At 42.6% G+C, this 6,008-nt stretch overlaps 1 non-coding gene across 1 annotated transcript; it reads left to right on the forward strand.

The window, feature by feature from the left end:
- The first annotated feature begins 400 nt into the window (after positions 1-400).
- Positions 401-473, forward strand: Trnaa-cgc (transfer RNA alanine (anticodon CGC)). Its single transcript has one exon. It is a non-coding gene; the product is annotated as a tRNA-Ala (tRNA).
- Positions 474-6,008: the final 5,535 nt, after the last annotated feature.

Raw genomic sequence — 6,008 nt, forward strand, 5'->3', positions numbered from 1 at the left:
AAAATGTGTACGTCTGCAGGGCGATTACGTCGAGAAGTAACGCCAGTTTCATCGATTTCGGGTGAGTAGTTAATTAGAAAAAAAATCGGAGGGCTTTGAACTTGAATGCACCTCGTAGCAACACAGACTTCCCTCCAACAACGGAGGGTGAACGGGAGAGCCTAAAGCGCAGGCGAAGCCACTCCGCCAGCAAATTCTAACAGACACCTGCAGAGGTCGTTAGCAGATTGGAATTATGTTTCACGCCACGCATCACATGGAACAAATAGTGCGGATCTTACAATCACTGCACACCAGTATACAGGGTGTTTCACATTTCATGTTACACACTTGCAGAGGTTGTAGAGGGGATCTAGTAGATCAAGTTTTACATAGAAACCCATGTCCAGAAACGTCACCGAGCGAGGTGGTGCAGTGGTTAGCACACTGGACTCGCATTCGGGAGGACGACGGTTCAATCCCGTCTCCAGCCATCCTGATTTAGGTTTTCCGTGATTTCCCTAAATCGTTTCAGGCAAATGCTGGGATGGTTCCTTTGAAAGGGCACGGCCGATTTCCTTCCCAATTCTTCCATAAACCGAGCTTGCGCTCCGTCTCTAATGACCTCGTTGTCGACGGGACGTTAAACACTAACCACCACCAACAGAAACGTCATCCAACAACGCTACAGAGCGTCAAAGTTATAGACATCGGCACCTGTAAATGTTTGTGTATATCGGGTGATTCCGTGACGATGTTACAAACTCTAGGATGATGGAGAGGGATAAATGTATCATTTTAAGCTAAGTGTCTCTGTACCGGAAACGAACGAGTCGACAGTTACAAGCGAAAACCGTTCTGATACCTCTGACAGTGGAATACATGTACTGGTATTGTTGTTCCTAAGACTGTAGTACAGGCAACGTTCGCTACTTTCAGAGGTGGAAGTATAGACCACAACAAGGAAAAAATGTGCAGTAAACATGGGATCTAAAGTGTATACTTGAGGAGCTATGAGTGCCTGTTCATCTTCGCTACTGTGAAACACATCTCCTCTATTCAGCAGGTGCTCATAGATCTTAAGGTATGCATTTTAGAGCCCATGTTTACTGGACATTTTTGCCCATACCACCATCTCTGAAAATTGCCTATCATACAATTTTAGCAACAGCAGTACCAGTACATGTATTCCACTTCAGAGGTATCAGAACGATTTTCGCTTACAACTTTCGACTCGTTCGTTTCCTGTACAGGGACCCTTGCCTCAAATTGATACACTTATCCTCCTCCATCATCGCTGAAAGTCTGTAACATAGTCATGAAATCACTCTCTATATACAAACATTTGCAGGCGCCGGCGCCTGTGAAAGTAGGCTGTATAGGTTTTTTTATTGGTAACGCCACGTAGCGCTCCGTACGAAAATCACTGGCTGTGCTGTGTGCAGTCTGTGGCTGGTTTTCATTGTTGTTTGCTATTGTAGTGTTGGGCAGTTGGCTGTTAACAGCGCGTAGCGTTGCGCAGTTGGAGGTGAGCCGCCAGCAGTGGTGGTTGTGGGGAGACAGACGGCGGAATTTTGAGAGCGAATGATCTGGACGTGTGTCCATCAGAGACAGTACATTTGTAAGAATGGATGTCATGAACTGCTATATATATTATGGCTTTTGAACACTATTAAGGTAAATACATTGTTTGTTCTCTATCAAAATCTTTCATTTGCTAACTATGCCTATCAGTAATTAGTGCCTTCAGTAGTTTGAATCCTTTTTTTAGCTGGCAGTAGTGGCGCTCGCTGTATTGCAGTAGTTCGAGTAACGAAGATTATTGTGAGGTAAGTGATTTGTGAAAGGTATAGGTTAATGTTATTCAGGGCCATTCTTTTGTAGGGATTATTGAAAGTCAGACAGCGTTGCCCTAAAAATATTGTGTGTCAGTTTAGTGTTGTTCAGAATAGGTAAAGAGCTAAATGTCTGAGTACGTTCAGTTCTGCTCAGCTGTTTGAAAATCAAATAATGTAAGAGGTTTATCAGCACAGTAATTCATTAATTTTTCTAAGGGGACGTTTCACCTGTAACTTTGACGCTCCGTAGCGCCGTTGGATTGTGTGTCAGTTTAGTGTTGTTCAGAATAGGTAAAGAGCTAAATGTCTGAGTACGTTCAATTCTGCTCAGCTGTTTGAAAATCAAATAATGTAAGAGGTTTATCAGCACAGTAATTCATTAATTTTTCTAAGGGGACGTTTCACCTGTAACTTTGACGCTCCGTAGCGCCGTTGGATGACATTTCCGGACATGGGTTCTTATGTAAAAGTTGATTTATTAAGTTCCCTCTACAACCTCTAGAAGTGTGTAATGCGAATTGTGAAACACCCTGCATAAGTCGCGTTTCTTGGTTTCACCGGCAGTTCCTACAGTGTGACAGCGAGAGTGTGTTCCAGAGTTTCATCGTCGCAGCTCACTTGTCCGAAGAGGATCCGCCGCTATTCGACAGTGCCTATGCCTGATGGAGGGCTGCATTGTGCGCCGACTGGACGTGATCCCAGGACCGTCACAGTCTAGGTGCAGTGTGCAAAGATCTCTTCAAGTGGAGGATTTGTGTGTAACTGAAAACAGAATTGTAGTCAAGTCATTAGCTGCGCTTACAAATATGCTTGCCTCATATAAAATTGGAAATAGGATTTCTATTTACACTAACATCAGTGGCACCTCAGTGTATGTTATCAACATACATTAGGCAGACAAAGTGTAGCTAGAATAGATGATATGGGGCCTCAGAAAATAAAAATAACGAAGGTTGTAATTTATTGCCATGACTTCACTCAGATGTTTGGTTGGTGCTCACGGGCGCTCAACGGCGAGGTTATCAGTAACTTCACTCAGTATACTAATTTGAGCAACAGCAAATATCGATCATTACTACCCGTAGTGCTTTTGGCATCCTGTTCTGAAATTGTGATCAGAAATTGTTGGCACAAACTATTAATAACAGAGGAATGTACGTTAACTATGTCCTCACTCCGTCCTGTATGACTTGCTTCTTACCTGTCAACGGCGCTTCATCTTAGTTCCTCCGGCAGATGGTGCATCGATGCCATTCAAGCAACTAGCTGTTATTCTGCCACAACACCAGACGCCGACATGCTCTCAAATATTCAGCTGTCAACTATGATAAATAAAGCAACAAGTTACGCAGCCGTTGCGGTGTTGCGATATTTTGAGCAGCAATACTGTGGTAGCAACATCCCAAAATTTCATGTTAATTGGTTTATGTTCTAACCACGTTTTATCGTTCTGGTAACTTCCCCAAATTTTTGGAAAATATTGTGTATTGGTAGACTTTATTCCATTCGAACGATCATTTTTCTGCACTGTGTAGCTGCATGCGGTTATCGGACTGTGTAGCGATTGTCCTATGGAAACTTCCCTTTGCTAGTAAAGCCTATACCATATTTTGGAACTGATTCATCGGGATACGAAAATTTGTTTATTTGCTTATGCAACAAGGTGTAGGAGTAGCTCTTACATTAGTGATTAAAAAGTCCAGGGACCCTGGTTCAAACCTTTCTACTACATAAATTTAGACTAAAAATCATCAGTAATGGCGGTCGAAGACTTCCGGCATAAGCAGTCAACCTTGTTCTGCCAATGGTTTGTTCAAATGGTTCAAATGGCTCTAAGCACTATGGGACTTAACATCTGTGGTCATCAGTCCCCTAGAACTTAGAACTACTTAAACCTAACTAACCTAAGGCCATCACACACATCCATGCCCGAGGCAGGATTCGAACCTGCGACCGTAGCAGCCGCGCCAATGGTTTGTCAAAGGGGGCGGAGGAGCGGATAGATGTGCAGAGCACTCTCTTGCCCTTAGGGTGGGAAACTGCCCCAAAAGGAGGAAGAATGATCAACGACATGAGGAGGCAATTGAAACCACTGCATTAAAGACACATAAAGTGTATCCACAGGACCTGTCGCCTGTAATTGAAAACTTGTCTCTCCATAGACAAAAGATTTCGGTTTAGTCCCCCATTCGAATCTTTCGGAGGGAACTACAAAGGGGAAGGTGACCAGGATAAAACAATATAAATCGACGAAAGGGCACCATCCTATGAGTTGGGACGTGGAATGTCGTAAGTTTGGACGTGTTACGGAAGCCGTAAAATCTGAAAAAGAAAATGCTAAGGTTCAATACAAATATAGTATAGGTCAGTGAAGTGAAATGGAAAGAAGATAAGGTTTGCTGGTCAGACGAATATAGTGTAACATCAACAGAAGCTGAGATTGGGATAATGGGAGTAGGTTTCGTTATGAATGGGAAGATAGGGCAGATAGCGAGTTACTGTGAACAGTTCACTGATAGTGTTTTTCTCATCAGAACCGACAGCAAACCAGTGCCGACAACAATAGTTCAGATATACACGTCGACATCGCAAGCGGAAGATGGAGAGATGGGGAAAATATTTGAGGATATTGAATGTGTAATTCAGTATGTAAAGGGAGATAAAATCTAATAATCATGGGGGATTGGAATGCGATTATAGAGAAAGAAATACGAGAAAGAATTACAGGAGGATATTGACTTGGTAGCGGAAATGAGAGAGGAGAAAGACTAATTGAGTTGTGCGATAAAGTTCAGTTAGTAATAAGGAATACGCTGTTCAAGAATCACAAGAGGAGGAGATATAAGACCCGGACACAGGAAGGTTCCAGATGGATTACATCATGGTCACACAGAGATTTCGAAGTCAGATGTTGGATTGTAAAGAATGCCCATGAGCAAATATAGACTCAGGTCACGATTTAGTAATGACAGAAGAGTAGACTGGCGTTTAAGAGAATCATATGGAAGAATCAGTGAGTAAAGGAAAAGGGATAATGATGTGCTGGAGAATTCAAAAATGGTTCAAATGGCTCGGAGCACTATGGGACTTAACATCTGAGGTCATCAGTCCCCTAGAACTTAGAACTACTTAAACCTAACTAACCTAAGGACATCACACACATCCATGCCCGTGGCAGGATTCGAACCTGCGACCGTAGCGGTCTCGGGGTTCCAGACTGAAGCGCCTAGAACCGCTCGGTCACACCGTCCGGTTAATAAATCTTATTGTAATATTTAATCCGCATATCATTTCGTAGGTATATGCAGAATCCCATTTCCTGTTGTTTCTTAAGATAAAGTTCTCTTTTTTTTTCTCTCTGAGTAGATTACGATTTTTATTAAATTATTGTGAGTGTGTACTCCTTATTTTACCAACCAGCATGGTCCACCATCATTTCCTTGCGTTACCGTTGTGCGTATAATTAATTAGTTGGTAGGTAAGGAGGGGGTCGAGTGCAAAATTCGTCCGAATTAAAGAGGTACAAACTCTTCGCCTCCCAGCACCTCGCAAAGGAAGTACAAAAAATGTTCAGAGAAAGAAAGGAACGCAGCAATATAAATCCCTTAGGAATAAAATAAGTAGGAAGATCAGGAAATTCAAGGCGAAATGGCTGCAGGAAAGACGTGAAGAAATACGAAAAGAAATGATCGTCGGAAAAACTGTCTCAGCTTATTGAAAAGTCAAATCATTCTTAGATGAAATTAAAAGTAATGGTGATAACATTAAGAGTCCAATGGGAATTCCCTTGTTAAACGCAGAGGGGAAAACAGATAGGTGGAAAGAGGACAATGAAGGCCGCTATGGGGGGGGGGGGGGGGGTGGAGACTTGTTTGATTTTACAGAAGAAGAAATTGGAGTCTATATGTGAGAGATAGGGAATCCAGTATTAGGGTCATTATTTAAAAGAGCTTTGAAGGACTCGACATGAGATAAGGCAGAAGGGATAGACAACATTTCATGAGATTTTCCAACTTCTTTGGGAGAAGTGGCAACCAAGCGACTATTGAAGTTGATGCGCAGTCTGTAAGACTGGCGACATACCATCAGACTTTCGGAAAAATATCATCCACACAATTCTGAACATAGCAAGAGGAGGTAAGTGTGAGGATTATGACGCAATCAGTGTAACAGCTCGTGCACCAAAGATGC

The sequence above is a fragment of the Schistocerca nitens genome, chromosome 4, assembly GCF_023898315.1.
Source record: "Schistocerca nitens isolate TAMUIC-IGC-003100 chromosome 4, iqSchNite1.1, whole genome shotgun sequence".
Taxonomy (NCBI): domain Eukaryota; kingdom Metazoa; phylum Arthropoda; class Insecta; order Orthoptera; family Acrididae; genus Schistocerca; species Schistocerca nitens.